This window comes from Crocuta crocuta, unplaced genomic scaffold (assembly GCF_008692635.1).
Source record: "Crocuta crocuta isolate KB4526 unplaced genomic scaffold, BGI_CrCroc_1.0 scaffold290, whole genome shotgun sequence".
Classification (NCBI taxonomy): Eukaryota; Metazoa; Chordata; class Mammalia; order Carnivora; family Hyaenidae; genus Crocuta; species Crocuta crocuta.
The window spans coordinates 5,348,538-5,373,115 of NW_027527429.1; the positions used below are offsets into that span (position 1 = coordinate 5,348,538).

Below are 24,578 nucleotides of genomic sequence, written 5' to 3' on the forward strand. Positions count from 1 at the left end.
CCCCACTCGTGCATGCTCTCTCTCAGAGAAAACATTTCAAAAAAGAGAGAGAATTAAGAAACACTCCCAGAAGTGGAATGAGCCAGCATAGAGTAAGAAATTAATTATGCAACAAAAAGACTAGAATATATTTGAGTGGGTAATGAGGAAAATATATCTGCTTTTGTCTTATTAGGATATTTGACATTCAAGATAGCTGATGTTTATACATATTTACAATATCTATTATGGGTCTTAGTCACCCATTCCATTTGGAAGGGCATGTGGTGTGTAGCTAGAGATGAGTTCAAAGTGATTGATAATGGGCTTGGAGTGCTGTCTGGCCCTCCATTCTAGAGGCTGTATCTGCCTCCAATCCCGCTCAGCCCCGCCCATCTGCCCACCAGAAGCCACACTTGGGCTTGACCACAGCTGTGAAGGGTGGCCAGGGAAAGTCCTCAGGGGACTCTAATGTAGCCACAGACAGCCACGGAGTTGAGAAAATAAATGATGTCAGTTGGGGTCCATATCTGTAAGGCAATAGCAAAATTCTTTCCAACTCGTTTTTTCTTTGCCTTTCAAAACAAACTTATTTCTGATATGATGAAGCCCGAGTTTTGTTTTTGTTTTTTCATGGCTTCTTACGGCAGCCACTGAAAGAAAATTTATTTTATTTGTGTGTTCTTGTCTTGCTTGTACAATATATGAAAAGTAGGGTAATTTTCCCCCCAGTAAATTTTTCAATTTTCTGTAATACCCAGATGTTTCCAACCCAGGGATGATTTCCAAAGATAACCTGGCGATTTCCATCTTACTGCGCACTGGGGACTGGAAGGGGATGTTCGGGAAATAATTCTATTTAGCGTGACATTTTCTCAGCAAACAACTGTGCGCACATCCGCCTCTGTGGGTCACAGACTCGCAATTCAAGAAGCTAAAGCCCTGTACATATCATTATTATTACCAGGCCCTGTACTGGCAACACTGATTTTTATATAATTTTTATTGTCTCTTTAAAAACAACACCCCCAGGTAATTACTTTGATACCTATTGGTTGTATACCTCTCTTTCCAGGCAGAATACGGAAAGGGCTCTTCTAGAATGGTACCGATGGTTCCCGTTTTTCTTTTTTTAAATGAAAAAATAATTTTTAAATGTTCTTAGTTTTTGAGAGACCGAGAGTGTGAGTGGGGGAGGGGCAGAGAGAAAGAGGGAGACACAGAATCAGAAGCAGGCTCCAGGCTCTGAGCTGTCAGCACAGAGCCCAAAATGCAGCTCGAACTCACAAACTGTGAGATTATGACGTGAGCCAGAGTCGGACGCTTAACTGACTGAGCCCCCCAGGTGCCCCTGGAATGGCACTCACTGGTGGTCCTTATATGCACTTGGCAAACCACCCACCTTCCAGCCAGGGGTGAAATTCTGCTGTTGCGAGTGACTGGCAGCTGGCTGATGGTGGGCAAAGAAGGAGGTGCCTGCATTCACACTCTCAGTGCCCTGTCTCATGGCACTCATGCTGTGACACCCACAGTGACTTCTCTCCTCCCCTGCGACGTGTAATGCTGGCCCCACTATGCACGGACTGCTTTCGCCAGCCCTGGACCACGTCATTTCTTCAGCCCAGTTCAACCTCTGGCACCCTCCTTGGCTCTTGCCAGGTGACAGGAAACCACAGCCCTTCCCCAGCCTTTACCGTCTCTGATCTGTGCCACCTCTGGCCCCACCGCCCCTCCTCCCCTCTGGGAAGGCTGAGAATGTTCTCGCTGCAGGGACACCCACCAGCGCCCAGTCTGGGCTGTTCCCGGCGGCACATCCACAACATGATCAAGGGCTTCCAGAGTCACAGGGATGAGAAAAGGCTTGATAACTTTGATAGAAGATCACTTCTTTGATCTGAAATCGCCTTAAGAACTTTCCATCCTAAAAGAATTAGGAATGTTCCAAAGCAAAAAAGTAGTTGAAATAATTTAAAGAGAAGCAGAGAGGTGCTTTTTTTTTTTTTTTTTTTTAATTTTCTTGCTTTTCTTGCATATTTTCTTCATATGAACTTAAGAATCAAGTTCCAATAAATGCCTGTCGGGATTTTGCCTGGGATTATATTGAATTTATGGATTAATTAGGGTGGATGTTGATGTCATTATGATAACAAAAATTCCCATCCAGGAATATTCTGTCTGTCTCTTTACAGACAGATTTCTCCATACAGGTACATCACAATTCTTGCAAGGTTTAATTTAATGTGTCTGATGGGTTTTGTAAATAAAATATTAACTTCTTTTTTCTACAGTGGAAAGTTTCAGAAGCATATGCAACTTGATAGAATAAGAAGCCCTAATAGACTGAAATCCAAGCCTCAACAATAATTAACTCACTTCCTCTCGTGTCCTACCAAATCCTCCGCCCCCTCCCTGCCCAACGATTTTAGAGCAAATCCTGGATTTGCTCATATCATTTCCACCATGGACTCTTTCATTTTAATTTTGGGCTCAACAGTTTACTTACCTTTCTTATTAGTTTCTTTAAAATCAATTTTTAATGTTTATTTTTGAGAGAGAAAGAGACAGAGTGCATGCTGGGGGAGGGGCAGAGAGAGAGGGAGACAGACTCCGAAGCAGGCTCCAGGCTCTGAGCTGTCAACACAGAGCCCGATGAGGGGCTTGAACTCACAAACCTGATCATGGCCTGAGCCGAAGTCGGATGCTCAGCTGACTAACCCACCCAGGCACCCCTACCTTTCTTATGAGTTTTGATAACATGTGGTTAATTTACTATTTTTGAGGTGGAAACCCTTTTCCTTTTCTCTCTCTCAACCTCAGCACATCACAGAACACCAGGTAGGTCGTTAATGGTGGGCTCGAATACATTTTTTCCTAACTAGTTGTCACAAATGTATCTCCCAGCTTGTCCTGTGCTCTGGAGATCGGCTAGACCCCTAGAGTCACATGACCCAGATCGGCAGCTCTTCCCAACACATGGTAGCCTTCGGCTCATACTCAGGTTAAGCAGGGCAATGCCAGCCTCCCACACTGTCTAACGTTCCACAGACCACACGCTCCTTGGTCATCGGGAAAAACATCTTACAGTTTTGCATCGGCCTCTCCCGGACCCCTCGGGAGCCCCGGATCTCCATCCTCAGAGGTGTGTCCCTTGGGTTCATTCTTGAAGCCCAGCAGCAGCAGCAAAAGTGGGGCAAGGTTCAGCTGAGCACAGCCTGGCTAATCATTTATGTAGACTTTCTACTGCTCAGAACCTGAATCCGTTATTCAACCTTCAAACAAGAATACAATATGCAAATGCAGTTTGCACACACAGCAAACTGTGTGTAAAACTGCACACACAGCACACATCCGACTTCAATCCTGGCAACTGCCAGGCCCACCGGAGTTTTAGAAAGAGGGAGCGGCCTCATTTCCTCTGCCTGCAAATCTATAGAAAGAGATGCAAACCGCAGCCACTGCCTGGCGTGTCAGACGAGACTGCCGGACCAACTGACCTTCAGAGATGTTCTCATCAGCACAAGGCAGCCCGAGAGCACAAGACCCACCTCCCTGGGGGCCTTGGGTCAGGCCAGCCCTGTGGCTCCCCAGCTAGAGGTAAACTGGGATCTTTGTTAGTGGTTTCGAAAGCCGGTATGTGCCCTTCTCCTATAAAAGAATCCCTTTTGGACAGCATCTGCATAATCATATAAACTCCTTTTGAAATTTTTTGTTTGGCATTTTGAGTTATCACATTCTGCTACGTATTGGGTAAAGTGGGCACGTTTTCTGGCCCTGATGTTGACTCTTATCAGGTAATGCACTGAGGAGGTCTGTCCGCTCACCTAGCCCACCCCCGCCGTGATGTTAGGGTCTCCTCCGTGGAACAGCCTTGAGAGTGCTTCATTTGGAAAGCTGGTCCTCACGAGAGCCCCCACAGCACCCTTGACGTCAACTCGCCTCTGGTCCTGACACCCCGGGCCGGCTTTGTTTGCGTCTCTCCTCTCAAACGGGATGAGCAGGCTCGTGCACCCGTGCAGGGAAGATTTACTGTCATTTAAAAAGTAGCTGCTGTTTAACGAAACGAGGGATGCGTTTGAAGTCCCAAAATATGGATTCAAGGCTGTATACAGCTTATTGTTGGCTCCACCCTGATGCAAGTCATTTTTTTTTTAATCTTAGAAACCTCAGTGGTTGCATCTGTGAAATGGGGAGAGCAGTTACCTTAGAGCACTAGTGTAGAGTCAGACAGGGTGACTGGGGGTGGAAGGATCTGGCAATGAGGGCTTATACTAATATCACCGAAGTGCACGCAGCTGTATCACGCACCAGCACGTTGCACACTGCTAAATGTTGCAGTGATTTTGTTTGTAAACAACCGCCTTCCCAAGCCCCGCCCCCCTGCCCTCCCCGGAGCTCCTCAGTGTGCTGACCGCCCCCCTCCCCCCCTTCTGTCCCTTCCATCCCATCCCCATGATCTCCAGACAAAAGGGTGAATGCCTGGCACTATTCATGAGATGCACATTTTCTGCCTTTGGCTCCAAGCAACACACATTTATTTTCAGCACTAACTACAGCTTAACCCCGGTGTTAAAAACTAGAAAATGCAGAAATTAAAATTGGCCACTTCAGGCAAATTCTCTCTCTCCCTCTCTCTGAAAGTATGAATTACTACTTCTACCTTCTGGGTAAGATGAACTGAATATAATAGCCCTGATCTCGTTAGTTCCAATAGAGTATTTCATATGGCAGAAGAAGGTTAAATTATGTGTTTTGAAATTCCCTGAAGCTGCAGTTCAAGAAACATATAATTAAAGCCTGAGTATTGTCAAAGAGTAGAAAATATTTTTCTTCCAACTTTCCTATGGTTTAAAACCTGGTCAGGGTTTTGACTTTTCTGACAGCAGTATAGATAACACATCGAAACTCTAAGAACGACTGTTACATAGTGAATAAAAGTCAACCGATATTTTTATATCGTTTAGGTGTTACATTAGTTTCCTTGGGCTGCCATACCAACTACCAAAGTCTTGATGGCTTACAAACAAGAAAATTTATTCTTTTTTTTTTTAATGGTTATTCATTTTTGAGAGAGAGAGACAGAGCGTGAGTGGGGGAGGGGGAGAGAGAGAGAGAGAGAGAGAGAAGCCAAAGCAGGCTCTGGGCTCCAAGCTGTCAGCACAGAGCCTGATGCAGGGCTTGAACTCATGAACTGTGAGATCCTGCCCTGAGCTGAAGTCAGACGTTCATTCGACTGAGCCACCCAGGCGCCCTGAGAAATTTATCCTTTTACAGTTCTGGAGGTTAGAAGTATAAAATATTATCCCCTCAATCTCTGCTTATATGGTCACATGGTCCCTTTGTATCCCAAATCTTCCTCTGCTTTTCTCTTCTCTTGGAAGGACACCTGTCTTTGGACATAAGGGTCACTGACTCCAGGAAGGTCTCATTTTAGATCCTTAACTTAATTGCACCTGCAAAGATTTTATTTTGAAATAGGGTCACATGCGTAGTTACTGGGTATTCGGCTTGGATGTATTTTGGGGGGACCAAAATTTCAATGACAGTAGATTTAAAAATCTCTGGAAAAGCACCCAAGAGATTGATAACAGTGGTTTTCTGGAGAGAATTCTAGGAAGAGGAGCGAAGGCAACAGAAGAGGAAAGGAGATCGTCTCTGTATCATTTTAAAACCATTTAAAGTTTTGAACCCAGTAAATTAGCTACTTATTAAATATTAAATAAATGAATTTAATTAAAAATCATAAAATAGAGGTATTATCCGTTATAATGTCACCCTGGATCTTCAGTTGACAAAACATAAAACAGCATTACTAATTTTTTAAGAAAAGGAAACTGAAGTTGGGGCGCCTGGGTGGATCAGTCGGTTAAGCGCCTGACTCTTGATTTCCGCTCAAGTCATGATCTCACAGTTTTTCAGTTTGAGCCCCGATTCAGGCTGTGAGCTGGCAGCGTGGATCCTGTTTGGGATTCTCTCTCTCCTTCTTTCTCCCTTCCCCTGCCTGAGCACTTTCTCTCTCTGTCTCCAAATTAAATGAATAAACATTCAAAAATTTCTAAAAAGGAAGCTGAAGTTGATATTTATTTTTACATATCACAGGTTACACAAAATGTCAGCAAAAAAGGAGCAAATAAAATAAAATGATATTGTCCTGATTTTGCTGTGATTCTCGTTACCTTCACACAGCGTGCATGTGTATTTGTATGAGGCCATATTCACTCACTGAATATTTATAAAGCAACTACTACATGCCAGCCACTACCCTAGTCACTCAGATACACAATGAACAGAAGGGATGAAAAGCAGAAGGGAATTAATCATCTCATTTACTTCTTAGAAGAAGTACCACCCTGAGGCTCAGTCGGTTAAGTGTCTGACTCTTGATTTCTGCTCAGGTCCTGATCTCATGGCTCGTGGGTTTGTGCCCCACACTGGGCTCTGTGCTGACAGCATAGCCTGGAGCCTGCTTGGGATTCTCTCCCCCTTTCTCTCTCTGCCCCTTCCCCACTCGTGCTCTCTCCTTCTCTCTCATAATTAATATATAAACTTAAAAAAATAAATACTGCCCTAAAAGTGGTCATTTGTTAAAAACTTCATCTTACAGATAAGGAAGCAGGCTGATTAAGTTTTCTTGCTCAAGGTCAAATAACTAGAAAATGACAGACCTATAATTTGAGCCAAGGGCCCTTTGACTTCAGAAACACATCCTCTTAATCACTATACTTAACTGCATGAGAGGTCAAAGCATAATTATAACGTTATTTGTTGAGTGTAGCATTACGATGATTGGAATTTATTAGATTTTTGGAGCAATTTATTAATTTTATATCCTATCCTAAAATATACCTAAAAATTAAAAATTACAAAATGAAAATATAAACAAAAATCTATGAATCCTCTAGTCCAGAGACAAATAGCTTGTAAATAAATAAATGAATATGTACGCTTTCAGAACACAATTCTCAATGTTAAGGTAAGTACACATATTTATCCTGCTTTTCCAGTTATATTATGATTTTCTTCACAGGTACACTGCTAAATATTTTTAAAAAATGTTTTATATATTTTTGAGAGAGAGACAGACACAGCGTGAGCAGGGAAGGGTCAGAGAGAGAGGGAGACACAGAAGTAGAAGCAGGCTCCAGGCTCTGAGCTGTCAGCACAGAGTCTGACGCGGGGCTCGAACCTACAAGCCCTGAGATCATGACCTGAGCCGAAGTCGAACGCTTAACCGACTGAGCCGCCCAGGTGCCCCCTAAACATTTTTTAAAAAAGAAACATGCTTTTTATTGCCCAAAGAAATGATCATTCAAATGACACAATCTATTTAGCTAACCTTTTTTTGTTGGACATTCAGGTTGTTTGTGATTTTGTATATATGTGTGTATATGTGTATACACACACACACACACAGAGTCACCTGAGTAATCCGATAACTACAGGCACTATTTCTCTCTAAGAAGGGAAGTTGTTATTTGAACAGGTATCATCTCAGCTAATGTGCCAGGGACACGGACGTATTCATTCTTGGGGTTCCTTTACCTAAAATGCAGCCGTCTTTCATCGTCTTGTTAAAAAATTATCGTACCAATAGCAACCATTTTCCTTAAGTGTTTATCAGGCTCCTAGCTGCCAGAAACAAATAATTATTCAAATTATGCTGAGTAATGACAGATGTATCACAAGGAAAAGGGTGGTAATAAGTATAAGTTGAGCCATATATCCAGACCNCTAGAAATAAATAAAAAAATATATAAAAAATAAAAATAAAAAATTATCGTACCAATAGCAACCATTTTCCTTAAATGTTTATCAGGCTCCTAGCTGCCAGAAACAAATAATTATTCAAATTATGCTGAGTAATGACAGATGTATCACAAGGAAAAGGGTGGTAATAAGTATAAGTTGAGCCATATATCCAGACCTCACACAAAATGCAGAAACTACGATGGAGTACAGACCACGCAGAGGCAGAAACGGGAAGCTAAGGAAAATTCCAGACACCTCAGGGTCAGAAGTTTATGAATAGTCTCTATGGTGCTTCCTTTGTGGCTCAGGTATCTTCTTCCTCTGCTGCTTTTCTGGGTTCATAGGGACGGATGCTTCTCTCATTGTTACATCTCTGTTTAAATTCCCGACAGAGAGAATCCTATTGGCCAAACTAATTACGGTGATGTTTGTTACCAGGAGCAGGGCCAGCTTTGTGGACAGGCGACCCCTGTGCTCAGAGGGTCCCTGTGCTCGGTTTGATACTTTGCTACTTGAAATTATTAATGATTTTATATTTGAACTTGTGTTTTGTGAGCAAAACCCAATGGGACAAGGGAGCACAAGTGTGCGCAGAGGAGGTACATACGATGTGTGCGTCCCCATGCACATGCAGCACACGCACAGAATTCCCAGAATTCCAGGGACCCAGGCTGCATGGAGAGTTCAGGGAGACTCAAAGTAGTAAAAGGGAAGTGATAATCTTATTGCATGTATGGCTGGATTCGGGGAGGGGACAGAAAACACCCGAAGAGGCACACTTCCCATTAGATGCAGAACTTGTTTAAAAAGCAGGAAGAAGTCAATAGCAGTGAGAAACACAAATGCCCATGGATCCTACCGTACCCACTCTTTTTCACCGTATTAGCCAACCACTCGTGCCAAAAATGATGGCATACAAAGAAAGGACAAAAAGGGAAACTTCTTATTTTTCCTTTCAGTCGTTCCTTACTGATCAGTAAATCAAAATTAGAGTGTTAGTAGAATATGCGCGTATCAAGAAATGAAATAAAAACAGTTAATGTTTTGCAGCGTTTCCGATGTTCTGGTAAGAAGGATATATATGTGCATGTACAAGCTACAAAATACAAATCGGGTAGTTTTGGCTCTTCAGGACATGAGTTAAATGCTTAAATTGCATCTAAACAGGAATTGCACAATATAAACAGAAATGGTAAAAGTTTTAAATTTTAATTTTTCTTCACTCAAAACATTAAATGGCAAATGAAGAACACCATGATAAGTTGTAAAGAGAGACCGTGGAAGAAAGGAGAACACGTGCAATATTTTATTGCACGTAATGACACTTTCTTTCTCGTTTTTGAACAAGAGAACCCATGTTTTCATTCTGCACAGGGCCCCACAGAGAGAAGCAGCTGTATCACAGGGTTCTCCCCCCACCCCCGGGGGCGTGGCCTGTTCTGGTCCAATCAGCTTGAGGGCCAACGGTCACGTGATACAAAATATGGCTGCCCCCTGATGAGCCTAGGGCAACTTGCATGGGAAGTTTCCCTTAGGGAGGGAGGCAACTTTTTTTCTTATTTTTTGGAAAAAGTTTTTTGCTTTGGAGTGATTTTTAGGTTTCCGGAGAAATTGCAGAGACGGCGCAGAGGGCTCCTGTTCCCCTGGCTCAGTTTCCCCTGATGCCAACCTCTCGCTTTCCACGGTGCTTCTGTCCACACCGTGGAAGCAGCACTGGTCCCTCGGCTGACGCTTGGCTCTGTCCCCGGGAGCTGTTCTCAGGCCTGGCCCGGCCAGGCTCGTCTCACACCGAGCACGTCTTCCGAGTTTCTCAGTGATTCTCATTCAGGGTCTTCTGACCTAAGGCGAGGTTCCCGGCTTTGGGGCCGAAGCCCACAGAGGCAACTGCGCTTCTGGCCACATCACAGCGGGCACATGCGACATCTTGGCCCATGGCCCCTCTGCAGCCACAGTAGCTTCCATTCTTTCTCCAACGAGCTGTGGGCCTGCTCGGGAGAGTGATGGTCTTTCCCCTCCTGCCTCGTTCTCTTTGGAAAGAAATGAGGGCCGGGCAGGGGGTGTTGGTGGCGATTCCAGGAGGAGGGAAGCTGGTTTGGGCAGACACCTCAGCTGTGCCAGCTGTCCCCGCACCCTGCTCTTTCCCTCGGGACGCTGGGTGTCGCCTGCGTCGTGCTCACAAATCCTCGTAACTTCTTATCCAAGTACGACGCGCACACGGATCCCCGAGGGGATCACCCCGGTGTTTCCTGTACCCGGCAGTCCCAGCGCGCACCGCGGGAGCGGGGCGGGGCCGGAATGTTCTGCAGGTGGAGGCTGCGGCTGATGCGCGCACAAGGGCCGAGTTTCCACTTCAGAAGGGGCGAGTGCCCGGCCTCAGGGCTAAAGTCTGCGGCAGGAAGGCCGGGGTATGTTGAGTGGGGGGTTCTTCAGCCTCTGGGGGCGCCCTGTGTGGGCAGGGCACTGTCTTCCCGGGTGTGGCTCACGGCGCTGACCCTGTCCTCGGAGCCACGGCGAGGATCCTGGGCACCACGCTAGCCACCTGGATGAGGCCAGAGGGCGCCCTGAACCCCACTTCCCGTCATCCCCATGCTCAACTGCTGTGTAATTCGTCAAGGGCAAGGCCGAAGGGGGTGCTGGTTGCAGCCACTTTCCCTGCTCAGGTCTCTGCTTCCTCCTGTAGAGAGAGATGCTGCTCGGCCGCTGGAGATCTCGCTGGACCTCGACGGTCGCTGGAGAAGCTATCGGTGCAGCAGGAGACCGAGGACCAGAAAAGGGGCCCCTGCGTCAGCCCGGGGCATGCGCACAGAGGTAGGCCCGCAGGCAGCTCAGGGGGAGGGGTGACACACGTCGCTGAGGGCCAGCTCCCTGCAGACACCTCCCCGGCGGGGCCTGCGCCTGGCCAGACGGCAGTGAGCAGGGCCCCCATCCTGAGTAGACCTGGCAGCTCGGACTGGCCGTGTTGCTCCAAAAATCCGAGTCATTTCGGCCTCACCTGTGGCAGATTGCAGAGTCCCGAGTGCAGGCAGGGAGAGTGCAGGCCCTGGGGAGGAGCACCGAGAGGCCCGTCGCTGAGGTGTCAGCCCTGCAGCCCCTTCTGTTCCCTGCATCAGCTTTGTGATTATGATTATTGATGGACAGTAAAACGAGTGCTTGTGTGGAACAAGCAGCTTAAATTTTAAGTGGAGCCCACTTCACCTTGGGGAGCAGATCCATGGCCCGGCCAGACACTTCCTGGGAGGGGAAGTGGGGTGCGACCCCCTGAGGCCCTGCCACCCCCATGCCCACTGAGCCCATGGATGGGGGGTGGGGAGGGGCAGGCAACTTTTTTAAGCAGAAATATTTTGGAAGCCTCCCACCACCTCCCCCCCTCCCCCGGAAGTGCTTGTTGCGTTGCTTTGTGTTAAACAACATCGCACCAGGCTTGAGGATGACGTTTCCTGAGCCTATGGAACCCGAGTGCCATTTTTTTTAGTGGTTTCTGAGCAAGTGTTAAAATGGGTGTCACTTTCCTTTTTTCTTTGGCCCTAATTACACCTCTCAGGTACTAGGCTTCGTATTAATTAGAAAGCAACAAGATTATTTTGAGTAATGGCAGAAACTGAAATGGTTTAAGGATACTTCTACATTTCACGTGAAAGCTCAACACAATTCAGTATCCCAACAACAGGATTTCCATGTAACAGTCTCCCTGAAGAAAAATGGATCCTGGGGAACCTGCAGGGGTGCTGAGTCAGTTAAGTGCCCGATTCTTGGTTTCGGCTCAGGTCATGATCTCATGGTTTGTGGGTTCAAGCCCCACTTCGGGTTCTGTGTGGGCAGTGCAGCTGCTTGGGATTCTCTCTTTCTGTCTCTCTCTCTGCTCCTCCCCTGCTCGCTCTCTGTCTCAAAAAGAAATAAAAACTTAAAAAAAAGAAAAATGGATCCTAATGAAATATTAGGCCTTCAAGTCTTTCTGTTTTTGTTTCTGTTTTTTGTCTTTGTTTCTTTGTTGTTTAGATGTGCAGACGTGTGAAATAACTCCTTCATAGACAGCAGCTCCTAACTGTAGTTTTTTTTCTGAGCAGAATTGGGGATGTGTAAATCTTCCTTTTCTGGCTGTTTCTGCCCTGTTGATGCACGGGAATTCCCCCTACGTGGGCACACAGGGGTGTGTATGTCCGTGCGTGTACCCAGGCACCCGCCTCCCCCCACCTGCTCTCCCCCACATGCGTTCCCTCCCCACAACCAGACTGCAGTCAGATACCCTTGGTCCAATCTCAAATGCTGGTGGTGGAGCTGAGAGCCCCAAGGTTGCAGGGAATGTGGGATTTCTTCCTCCACGATGTCCTTGGGGAACAGATTTTCTGGGGGACTCATCACAGCAGCAGCTCCACAGTTCTCGACGATCCCTGTTCTTCCAGGGAAAAGGCATAAACGTGCCTTCGTCGCTTTGCTCCACTAGGCCCCACCGAGAGTTGGCATCAGTGGCTTTGCAAGCCCGGGGGCAATTGTGTGACCTGTCTGGAATTCCGGCGTTTGCTTTCCCTGGGTTTCGTAACTTGTTCTCAGCTCTTTGAGCTGCGTCCAAACACCTAGTTCATGATGTCATAATTGCTCACCCGAGACAAGGACAGAGATTTGATTTCATATTGAAAAGTGCAGCGCACCTGGGTACCGGGTAATAGCTCAAAAGGCTCATAGTTACACTAGCTCTGATTCATTCCTATCATCTGGTTCTAGGCCAGAATCTGATAACACAAACCAAATACTTCAACTGCTAGAAGATGCTTAATTAGAAAAAAAAAACAAATCTTGACTTCTGACTTTAGACTTGAATATACATAAATATACATAAATATATATTTCTCAAATAACTCCATATGACTTTTAAATAACAATAACCAAAAAGAAAGACCTCAAGGGAATAAGATCAAAAATGTATTTATCTTGCTGAACTTGGATGCACTTCAAGGTTATTAGCAAGCTTTGCCAAGCAGCCTATGAAATCAGTGAGATAAGCTTTGATGCATATTAGCTGTGTGACCTTAGACAAATGACTCAAACTCTCTGAACCAAAGTTTTCTTATCTGTGAAATAAGGGTCACAGCGCCCATCTCAAAGGATTGTTGTGAGGCTTAGATTCAATTATAAAAGCCACATTGCTCAGTGCCTAGCATATAATATAGGCTCAGTACTTGTTGTTTTTCTCATTTGCATCCATGGAAAATACTGATGTGGTACATGGAGTGGGTTTCTCGCCGCCATGCCCAGCCCCCTCTGTCACCGTGCAGAGGTGAGGCTTGGTTGGAAAGGGCTCCTCCAAGGTTGCAGGGGCTTGTCTCAATGGATCTCAGCTAATTACAGTTGCCTGTTTCTCCTCCTGCCAGTGTGATTGATTCCTACAACTGCTGGCCATAGCTGGTTGGCATATGTCAGTCACCTGGCCACAGTGATTGGCTCAGGGTTGGCCCAGTCAGCCAAGAAGCTCAGCAATTTATTTTTTTCCCTGTGTATTTGAGCTAAGTAGCTGAAGCCCTGGGTGCTTAGGTGGAAGGTGTCCTGTGATCTTAAGAGAAGCCACTGACAGAAAAGGGTAGAACAGAGAATCTCTAAGAAACAAGTAGGAATCCTGTTTGGACGAAGCCTGAGCTACACTTTTCAGTTATCTGACAATTCTGCCACCCTTTCATGCACCAGCTACGTCTCTGAGCTTTCATAAGAAGAGATGGTCACCTGGGCTCATCTCAGGGTTTTGATCCAGATCTACAACCAGACAAGAATGCAGCTGGGCCACACAGCACCTGCTTCAGCATTTCCATTAATGGTTTCTAATGGATTTTAAGACCAAATCCAATCACTAGATGCACGGGTGAAACTTCCACTATTTTTTCCTGCTTGTAGGAAGCCCCATGCAGAATGCTGAACCTCTGGGATCCTTCCGGAACACGAGAGTTGGCACAACGCTTTCAAGAGCATGCCATTTAACCCATAATCTAACTTCTGGATACTTCCCTTGAGACGTAGCCCTACAGAAGAGGAACAGTTTGTGTGACTGTTAGTGCAGCATTGCTTATTTACATGTTTTAATGAAAATTAGAAAAGCATTACATTCAGTTGTAAAAACTCTGATCATAGAAAAAGGATATAAGATGAAATATGTTAGCACATTTCTGCCACACGACCCACCTCTCTGATCTCACTTCTCAGAGGTAATCATTGTTAACAGCATTATTTGAAAATTTTTATTTACGTAAATGAACACATTTTTGTAAACACCTTTGTGTTTTGGAAAGATTTAAAGGAAATCTTAAGTAATAAGGAGGCCTATGAAATCATACTGCAAGCAAAAACTAACCAATCAACGAACCAATGAATCCTGAAGCAACCTAACTGTCACCAGTACGATGCTGGGTGAATGAATTTGATACCATGTAATGGAAGGCTAGACACCTATGGAAAAAAAAAAAGAGACCTACATGTGCTGAAATGGAAAGAAGTCTAAAGTATGCCATTAAGTGAAGAAAGCAAGTTAGAAAATACTACATACAGTATTATCCCTTTACAATACAATAGTGTAGTTTTGTGTAATGTATTATTACTTCTCCTTGTACCCTGAAACTTTGCTATATTTGATTATTTTTAGTTTCAGGAGTTTTTTGGTCAATTCTTTTGGATTTTCTACATAAATAATCAGGTCATCTACAAAGACAGTTTTTATGTTTTCCTTCCCAATCAGTCAACCTATTTCCTTTTCTTGTCTTATTGCATTAGCTAAGATTTCTAATACAGTGTTGAAAAGGAGTGGTGAGAGGCAATATGCCTTGTACTTGATCTTAATTGAAAAGTTTCTAGTTTCTTACCATTAAGTATGATGTTAGCTGTAGGTTTTTTATAGGTATTCCTTCTTGAGTTGAGAAAGTTTCCCTCTATTCCTAGTTTACTGAAAATTTTCACCATGGATGTATGTCAGATGCCTTTTCTGATCTGTTACCATGATCATGTGATTTTTCATTTTTAGTCTGTTGATGTGGTAGACAACTGTACTATTTTTTAATTTGCTTTTATAACTCAAGATGTTTTTAGATTAAGTCAAGATATTTTGGATATTTTTGAAGCATAAATCTAGTGTTAGTTGCTGGGAAGAGGCTCTCTCGTACAGAAATGATGCTCTGAGTTGCCACAGTGCTGCTTCAGGTCTCTTCCTTCTCCAGTGCTGCATACCTGATCTGGCTAACTAAATCTCTGTAAATGTTTTTCAATTTCAGTGAGTCCAAGGAATTTGGAGGGATTTGAACAATATGTGTCAGAATTCATGTTGATTCCTGATAATAAACAGTTTGTAAGAATTAACAGAGACAGAAAAAATTAATATCTTTATGAAGTGAAAAAAAATAACTAACCAAAGCAAATTAAAAAATTCTTCAAAAGAAACCAGAGCAATGTTTTCCAATGAAATGGTGTTCTGTAAGGAATAGGAGAAAATGTTGCAAGTTTGTTAGTGTGTATTCCTTAGAACATTCAGGAAGAGATTGAACCCGTGAAAGTTGAGCAGGCTGTCCCAGAGAAAGACCAGTGGCAAGAATGTGTGGAAATGAAAAACATAATACTGGAATTTAAAATCCTAAATGGAAGTGGTGAGTAACAGATTCTATCCGGTAGAAAACTGGATGAGTTAAGAACATGACGTACATGAGAAATTCTCCTTGTACCTAAAAATGAGGATCAAGGACATGAAGAAGATGAGGAATGGGCAGGAACAAGGGACAGATGACAGTTCAGGAGGATCTCCTGTTCATGTCAGAAAGTATAGAGCAAATGGAAAAGAAGTAGTAAACAAATAGAAACTATCTTGAGCTAAAGAAAATTGGACCTTCAGACTTAAGAGGCTCATTAAAATTAAAGCAAAATTCATTAAAAGAGCCCAATATCTGGATTTAGCATAGTTACACTTTCTTATTTCAGGCATAAAGAAGGGACTTTTAACAAACAGGAAAAGAAAGGCAACAACAAATACAAAAACAAATGGGAAAACCCCCAAAGAGCCAGGAATCAGCCTGGCTTCTGACTTTCCAACTTCTCCACCTCCATTCATCTTCATTCCCCCTGGAATCCACTCCATCTTGTCAGTTCTGTCCCAGCTTGAGACACCTGCTGTGCTTTGTGGCAGAGCTGGGCACCGGTCGGGAAAGAAAGCCACTGCCTCAGTGTGTTTTCCAAAGGAAAAGACCTCAAGTTTTGATTTTCTGGTTCCTACAGATGGCCCCCAACGTAGGATGGTTTGACTTAGGATTTTTTGACTTTACAAGGGTTTGAAAGCAATAGGCATTGGGGAGATACCGTACTTGGCATTTGGAATTTGGATCTTTTCCTGGGCTTGTGATGTGCGATCTGATCCTCTCTCGTGATGCTGGCCAGCAGCGGCTCCCAGTCAGCCAGCGATGACCAGAGTCAACAAGTGATACCCTAACAACCACTCTGTGCCCACACAGCTCTTTTGTCACTTAGAGCACAGTATTCAATACCTCACGTGACATATCAGCACTTTTGTTATCAAATAGGCTTTGTGTCAGATGATTTTGGGCCACTGTAGGCAAATCGTAAGTGTTGTGAGCATGTTTGAGGTCAGTGAGGCTAAGCTCTGATGTTTGGTAGGTTGGATATATCCAGTATACGATCTTTTCCATTGCTGATGGGTTTATCGGCACATGATCCCTTCACAAGTTGAGGAAGAACTGTAGTTGGTTTTTTTGGTTATAAGAAATTTCTATTGGGGCACCTGGGTGGCTTAGTCGATTAAGCGTCCGACTTTCGCTTAGGTCATGATCTCGCGGTTCGTGGCTTCGAGCCCCTCATCGGGCTCTGTGCTGACTGCCGGCTCAGAGCCTGGAGCCTGTTTCAGTCTGTGACTCCCTCTCTCTCTGACCCTCCCCTGCTCATGCTGTCTCTCTCTCTCTCTCTCCTAGAAATAAATAAAACATTAAAAAAAAAAATTTCTATTTCTTTTCTAATTTCCCAGCGGATTGGCTTTGGATGCATTTTCCACTGGCTTCCAGAGCCTTCCCACATCTGTCCTGAGGGTTCTCGTCAGGCGTGCTTCCTCAGAGCTGGGCAGCGGTAGTGGGTACGGAAGTGGCCGAGGGCTTTTCCCTACTGACTTTCTGAGGCAACGCTGAGCATGATGGGAGCCCCATGACTTCACCCTTTTATCCAGTAGCCCAGCAGTTGGGGACCTGCCACTCCCCTGGATCTGTCCTGGCTTCTCTAGGCTTGTTCTCTGATTTTTCCAATACCATTGGTTTTTCCCAAGTCTTGGACCCTCCCCCACTCCTGGTTTCAGCTCAGGTCATGATCTCCTGGTTCCTGAGTTCGAGCCCCCCATCGGACTCTGCGCTGAGCTTGGAACCCTCTTGGGATTCTCTGTCTCTCTCTACCCTCCTCCTCCTCTCTCTCTTTGTCTCTCTCAAAATAAATAAACTGAAAAAAACAAAAACAAAGCTAATACTCCGGGTTAGGCCATGTGCTAGATTATTTGGCAGGAAGTTGGTTTACTGCTCAAGGTTCTGGGTGTCAAGGGACTGTTCGTTATCCCTCACCCCAGGGACATGGGCTTACAGGGAGTCAAATATGGTTCAAATCTGGACTCTGCCAGCTGGAAGGGCAGGCAAGGTATAGAACTTCATTAAGCCTCAGTTTCCTCATCTGTAAAAGGAAAATAATAATATCAAGTTCTGGGCTATTGTGAATTAAATGAGATAAAAAATGCAATAACACGGATGGGACTCAGCACCCAGCCACCCAGCCGTATCCCAAGGCCCATATCCGAGTGTTCCGACAGGGGCCCAGGGTTTTGAAACAGAGATCAACTTTGATGTGAAGCTATTATATATATAAAAAGTGTTATTATTTGGAAGGCAGAAAATAGTGTGTTTGACAAATACTATTTTTTAAAAACGTTGCGTTGCTGCAATGCAGACAGGGGAACTTTCTTTTCTGGGTACCAGAGAGATATGAACATGAGAGGAGGCCACTTTGGAAAAGCGATTCCAACCCTTCTGATGTCACCAGTTGGGTCGGGAGTTCACGTGTCCACTGGGTCAGTTCTGCAAAAGCTTGAATTGGGAGTGTGGTTGGCGTATATAAAAAACCGAAGTCTGGTGGTAACGTGGGGAGGGCAGCCACAGTGGGTCTGTGGTGCAGGGCCGCACACACGGGCGTGGGACCACAGGCTGCTTCCGTGAGAGGTGAGCGGTTTCCCCTAAGTGGCCGCGTCTGTCTGCAGATCAAACATCCGGAGGAGAGCTGCCCACCAACTCCGACGCAGCTGTTTTAACCTTTCCTGAGTCCTCTGGTGACCCTGCTGGGAAGCTGATAAATGCAACGAACCGTTTTTCATGAGAAAAAAGGGCACACACACAAACACAAAACACGCAGGAGAGAATTTCTCGGGATTCACATGTGCCTGCTAGCACTTCTAAGACTCCAGCCAAGGATGAGGACACGAACAATAGTGTGTGTGGTAACAGTGTTATTTCCACTTTACTAACGGTTTGGGGTAGGTTTATACAAAGAGAATGCACTGACAGCATCTGTAAAATAATGGAAACTATTACTTGGGTATATAATGCAAACAGGGCTGAATCTTTCTTGGCCCAGATTGACTTGGTTTCGAGAGATGTTAGTCTAAGAATGAAACACCTGAACCATTATTAGTTTGATACATTTGCTAAGATCTGTTATGTGTTGAGTGGGGAGAAATTAAAATGTTAAAGATATTTTTCTAGAAAGTAATATAGGACAATAATAAAAAAAATACACAAATGAATTCCGCATTAGGGAAAGAATCAGGCGCAGTAAATTCAAACAAACCCACAGCAAGAGTAATGTTAGAAAGGCTTCATCACATTTATCAAGGTGGTCATTAATCATCGTGGACACATCATTACTTTTGACAAAAGTCAGGTGTTTTAGTGGATAGATCTCATAGAGAGTTTTCAGGAATTTGTGAACCGATCCAGGTCTGTTCAATGTGACTTTACAGGGAATAGTTCAACCTATGCCCTTTTGGAAGCAATTTGTATCATAATTGGAAAGATGCAATTCATTGCAACCAAACTAGCCTTATAAATGTTCTGCAGTTTGCATTTATAATGAACACCGTAATAGATAAAGTGTCTCTGCTTGTGTTCGCAGCCCGGGTTAGGTCTTTGTCCCTGCATAATTACTGTCTTTTTAGCTCTAAAAAGTGTCCCAGGTGGATGATAAACGATTTGGTCCTTTTATTAATTGAGGAAGTAGAAAAGACTATGGTCAAATGTGAGTTTGTGTAACTAAAAGGGCATGAGTTGGTGATGGACTTCTGTTCTAAAAATATGTCAAATCTGGTCATTTCTTAAGGGTCCAGTGCAGGAATATCTCCTTTAATGCATTTTGATCTAACCGTAATACAGTTATGTTTTTTTGTAGGAGCATCTGGGTGGCTCAGTTGGTTAAGTGTCTGACTTTGGCTCAGGTCAATATCTCGTGGTCTGTGAGTTGGAGCCCGGAGTTGTGCTCTGTGCTGACAGCTCAGAGCCTGGAGGCTGCTTCAGATTCTTTGTCTCTCTCTGCCCCTCACCCTTCATACTCTCTCTCTCAAAAATAAATAAACATTAAAAAATTAAAACAATAATGTTTTTCGTATAAGATTCCTCATGCTGAGAACATACTATAACTAGAAGCATTTGGAAAAATGCATATTTTGTGTGAAATCATGGTCCTTTTTTGGAAAGCTTTTTCTACTAAACAGGTCATGGAATTTTGTGCTTAACATATTTGAAAATGAATACAGAGTAACACAGTCAATCCTCTTCAGACATTAGTTAAGTGCTCGCTCTCTCTCTCTCTCTCTCTCTCTCTCTCTTTCACACACACACACACACACACACACACTTTTGTAAGAGGAAAATCAGGAAAAACAAATATCTATTATGTCTCAATACCACAACTGAAATATTTTATTTGGAATAATAAAATAATAAAAATAAAATATTTTATTTGGAAACAGAAATTAAAGCTAATATGATGATCTTGGGCACCTGGGTGGCACGGTCAGTTAAGTGTCTGACTCTTGATGTTGGCTCAAGTCATGATCTCGCGGTTCATGAGTTCAAGCCCTGCATAGGGCTATGCATTGATGGCACCGAGCCTGCTTGGGATGCTGTCTTTCCTTCTCTCTGCTCCTCCCCAACTGTGCTAGCACTTTCTCTCTCTCTCTCTCTCAAAATAAACAAATAAACTAAAAAAAATTTTTTTTAAAGAGCTAACATATCTGTACTTCTAAACTTTAATAACTGCATCTCCCCTGTTGCAAGCTACTTGCTTGTGTTTACGTGAGAGGAAGATATTTCACTGTTAACCCTTCTGTCATGCCCCTTATCTTATTCAAGAGACATCTGTTGTTTGCAATTTGGAACATTAAAAATTTTCATTACTAAATAATGCTTCTAGGGCCACCTGGGTGGCTCAGTGGGGTAAGTGTCCAGCTCTTGATTTCGGCGTGGGTCATGATCTCATAAATTCAAATTCTTGAATTTGAGCCCTTCATTGGCAAAGTGGAGCCTGCCTGGGATTCTTTCTCTCTTTTACTCTGACCCTCCCCCCTTCAAATAGATAAATAAACAAATAAATAATGCTTTTATTTTAATCAAATTTTTAATGGCTGATGCATTTATACACATTAGTGTTCAGAAAACAAAATGGTGCTCAGTGAAACCTACCTCCTGTCCATGTCATCCATTGAGCCAGTTACCAGCCTCGTTTTCAAATCTCATGTATTAGAGACCCTCCGTGCACACATACAACCAATTATATTTTGTTGAGTCTTGTCTCCTATCCCGTTTGTTACCCAAAAGGGAGGAGATGAGTCATGTTGTTCTTTTTTCTTGCCTTTTTCACTTAATGTGTCTGGGAGAGTTTTCGGGGCATGCCTAGAGAGTCTTATCCTGCTTTTTACAGTTGTGTAGTACTCCACAAAATTGACCTATCATTATAAAATCAACCCTCTGTATTTTACTATCACAAGCAAAGCTTCAATGTATCATTTCATTTCTCTGTGGGTGGGTCTGGTCTGTCAGATAAATTCCCCAGATGGAGTGGATGGACAAAAGGAACTGACTTGTAATTTGACAGATACCATCCACTGACTCCCCATTGGGACTGTACAAACTCCCATTTCCACCAGCTGCACATGAAAGCGCTTGCTCCTTGAGAACTTTGCTGGCAGTGTTATTAAACTTTGGGTTCCCGTACACTTTTGATTTGCTTTTCTCTTATTATTAGTGAGGTTCATTGCATCAAAAGCTCTTTGTATTTACTTTCCCATCAAGTACTTATTCGTGTCCTTTATGTCATATGTCCTTGCTTCCATTTTATTCTTTAAGGTCTTTTTCTTACTACTTTCTAGGGTCTCAATATGTAGTAGGGAGATTGGCCCTTTGCCTGTGATTTGAGTTGTTAATATTTCTTGTATGTTTGAATATGTTTCTATTGCCTATGATTGTAAAGACTGGAAGTGATTCTAGAGAATCTGGATGAGTTCAAGGGAGACTACTGGTCACTAATGTTGACAGAAAAGCTCCATGTTAACCCTTCAAGCCTGTGTTAATTGCCTTACTCCGTGCTTTCTGCAAAATTCTCTTGCATTAACTACCCTTGTACTGAAGTAAAATTGAATGCTTAGTTTAACATACTGGAAGATAAGAATAAGGCAAAATAAAGAAGGCCTCCAGTCATTTCCTGTGTCGTGTACTGAATCCCTACCATATGCCAATCATTCATTGTGTTGCCTTTTTTTCAGCATGAAAAGTCAATGACTAGACAATACAGGACATGTTTAATTCCATTTGCAACTTAATTCCCTTGCCAGTGAGGTGACGTACCCACAGGTTCCAAATGTTGGGGCAGGTATTGGTGGGAGCACCGTTCTGCTGACCACGTTACATAGCTGGCAATGCGGTGCCTCTCAGGGAGGACTTACATTGTCCCATTGGAATGTGTGGTATCATCCCCTCCAGCTCCATGTCAGAGATCTGGAGCCTTTATGTTAGCCGGGGAGATGGGCCTGGCCCAACAGCCATTTCAGTAGATCCCGGGGGTGTGAGGTGGGTCTACAAGTGCCTCACAATGATCTCTGGTAGCTCCTGAAGGAGCTGAGTGGAGTTGATGGTGTGAGGCTGATTGTTTACTCCAGTTCCTCGGTTGGAGAAGGGCACCTGGTCTAGTGGCTCTTCCAAGATAACTTGGAGTATTTGTGAAAAATACTACAGACCTACAAATACATGTATTTAAGTCAAGGTTGTCCAAGCCCATGTTTTAACACTCTCTCCAGATGCTTGTTCCTCAGTAAACCAATGTTCTAGATCATGGTGTTTCACATATGAATTCCTTATTCCAGCTGGGACCAGACTATGGTCCTAATTGGATTTAAAGATGTCTAATTTTTTTTCTCTCTCTAAAATCCTGGATTGTATGACTGCCTGGCTCCTTGCTTTTCTCCTTAGCTCCAATCTATCTTTTTCTTGAAGATGTAGCCAGAGAGGAGATCCCACCAGCTGCCAAAGTCTTGTAGGGTAGGAGGGGATTATAAAAGCAATCCTGAGTAATGACTTCTAAGCTTGTGGGCATTTGGTTGAAACATCTTTTGTTGTTGTTGCTTTGCATCAGTTAATAGCTACTGTTTCTTCCAGGCTTCCAGCAGATTGTGTTTTACAAAGATGGCCGTAACATCTCCTCCTCCAAGATGTGAAGTCTAATTCTCCTCTCCTTGGAGCTGTCCAGCTCCTGCAACCAAGAGAACGTGGCAGAAGTGACGCTGGGTGGCTTCTAGAGCTAGGTCAGGAGCGATCATGAAATTTCCTCATTGTTCTCTTAGGATGCCCACGTTGGGGAAAGCCAGCCACTACCCATGAAGTCCAGCTACCATGAGGCCACCATGTTGGAGAGCCAACTGCAGATGCCCTGGTGGACGGTCTTAACGGCCCTCCCGCCATTCCCACACAAAAAACACCAGATAGAGTTGATTTTCATCATTCACAGACCCTGAGTTTGTGAATTTTCCTGCTCACTAAAATTTATCTGGGCTCCAAATCAATGCTTGCAGCACCTTTGTGGCCATTCATGGATGTGCACAGAGGGGCGAAAGAATTTGTCTTCGGACATGCCCATTGCCAGCAGAGGTAGAGCAAGGCTTTCTCATTCCAGCTCTCATATTGTCTACAAGGGTCCTTTTCACAGTCCACTTAGTGCCATGTTTTCTGGATTTCTGTGCCTTGTGTTGGTGATTTTGCTGTTTAAAGAGGCCCCGAGGGTAGTGCTGAAGAGCTGTCTCCTTCTCCCAGGCTCAGGAAGGCTGTGCTTAAGGAGAAAATGCGAGTGTCGGAGAAGCTTCATTCAGGCACGGGTTCTCGTGTTCTTGGCCATGAGTTCAGTGTTAATGAACCAAAAATGTGGTACATTGTGAAAAAGGAAGGGGAAATTTGCCCATTTGTACGTGAGGCCACTTCTGAAAGTGCTAATATAGCATGTATATGTGTGATGAAGCTACGGAAAAGCAGCTTAAATCCATGGATTCATGAGATGGTGGCTGAATTAAGAAAAATAAGTGAAACTATGGTGGACAGCACGGTGGTGAGGCGGAAAGCCAAAGAAATTCACTGTCACATTACTCAGCATCAGGAGGATGTGAAAGCATTCTCAGCTAGGGTTTTAGGATTTCATATAAAGAACACTGCTAGATTATAAGTGTAATAAATCTAGTGATTTTGCAGAAACGTATATTAAATAAAATGTCTTTAAACAGAAACACTCATAAAACAAGGTTACATATGGATCTGTTGAGCAGAGGCTCTCCGGGACCTAACCTTGAATTTCCCCCAGGAGCAGTGGCTCAGGATTCACTAATTCAAGGTTCATGGCAGTTTTATAGAACATAACTAGTGTGAGTGACGAGACTTGACTGTTTATCAGCGAAGCTGTCACGCATCCTCCAGGCCCTCTGTCACCAGCTGAGTACTGCCGAGGGACACCAGCCACCAGCATGAGCAGCCGAGGAAATCTGCTGGCCAAGGCCGGCCTGAGTTCTTGCTCGTAGAATGTGAGATACGATAAAATGGTTGCTGTTTAAACCACCATGTTCTGGGGTCGTTGGAGACGGAGCTGTAGGCAATGAGAGCAGAATTTGGTACCACATGTGCTAACTTCGGTAGGTATTCTCTCTTTCCTTTCTGAGGATAATACTGCAAAGTAGGTAGTCTTGAGAATGTACAGGTGAGGAAACTGAGATTCAGCATTTAACGAGCTCCGGGTCACACGGTTCTAAAATGCTGGCATAATGGTTCAACCCAACGTTGACTTAGTCCAAACTCACACTCTTGTCCCTGTACCACATTGCCTGCTGAAGAGACATCAGCGGCTCCTAACTTAGCCATTTAATGTGAAAATAAATAGACTTCATCTCTCCTTTCATGCCCTTCAAGTTGTAAAGCTATGATAACTGGATGCTGCAGAGTTTACGCATTTCCAGAGACTCTTCCCTGGACAGTTTAGCAGGACTTTGGTTATGTGGGCTGCGCAGACTATTAGCATGGTGAGTGGTGTGTATATTAAGCAGAAAGGCCACTTGGAAATGAGGATGTCCTGTCTGCTAGGTAGTGTTCGGGCTTTAGAGGACAAGAATGTAGAGAGGGACTCAGAGTGAATGCACTGGGATTGTTGTACAACCTGGCTACTCATGTCCACATGGAGGCTTCCGGTGTACCCACTGTGTCAAGAAGAGACTGGCCATGACTGTGTCTCCTGAGAGCCGGGCTGAATGGCTTCGGAGTGTATGAGGGGGTTGT

The 24,578-nt window shown here is 44.1% G+C and overlaps 1 long non-coding RNA gene across 2 annotated transcripts in view; it reads left to right on the forward strand.

Annotated features, from left to right (window-relative positions):
* Positions 1 to 22,720, forward strand: part of LOC144227186 (uncharacterized) — a 34,934-nt gene extending 12,214 nt beyond the window's left edge. The window contains exons 2-3 of one of the 2 annotated variants that reach the window (XR_013333865.1): positions 10,406 to 10,533; positions 22,428 to 22,720. This is a non-coding gene — a long non-coding RNA (uncharacterized LOC144227186). Of the gene's footprint in view, positions 1 to 10,405; positions 10,534 to 13,605; positions 13,740 to 22,427 lie in introns of those variants that run through there. The other variant, XR_013333866.1, reaches the window with a different exon arrangement.
* Positions 22,721 to 24,578: the final 1,858 nt, after the last annotated feature.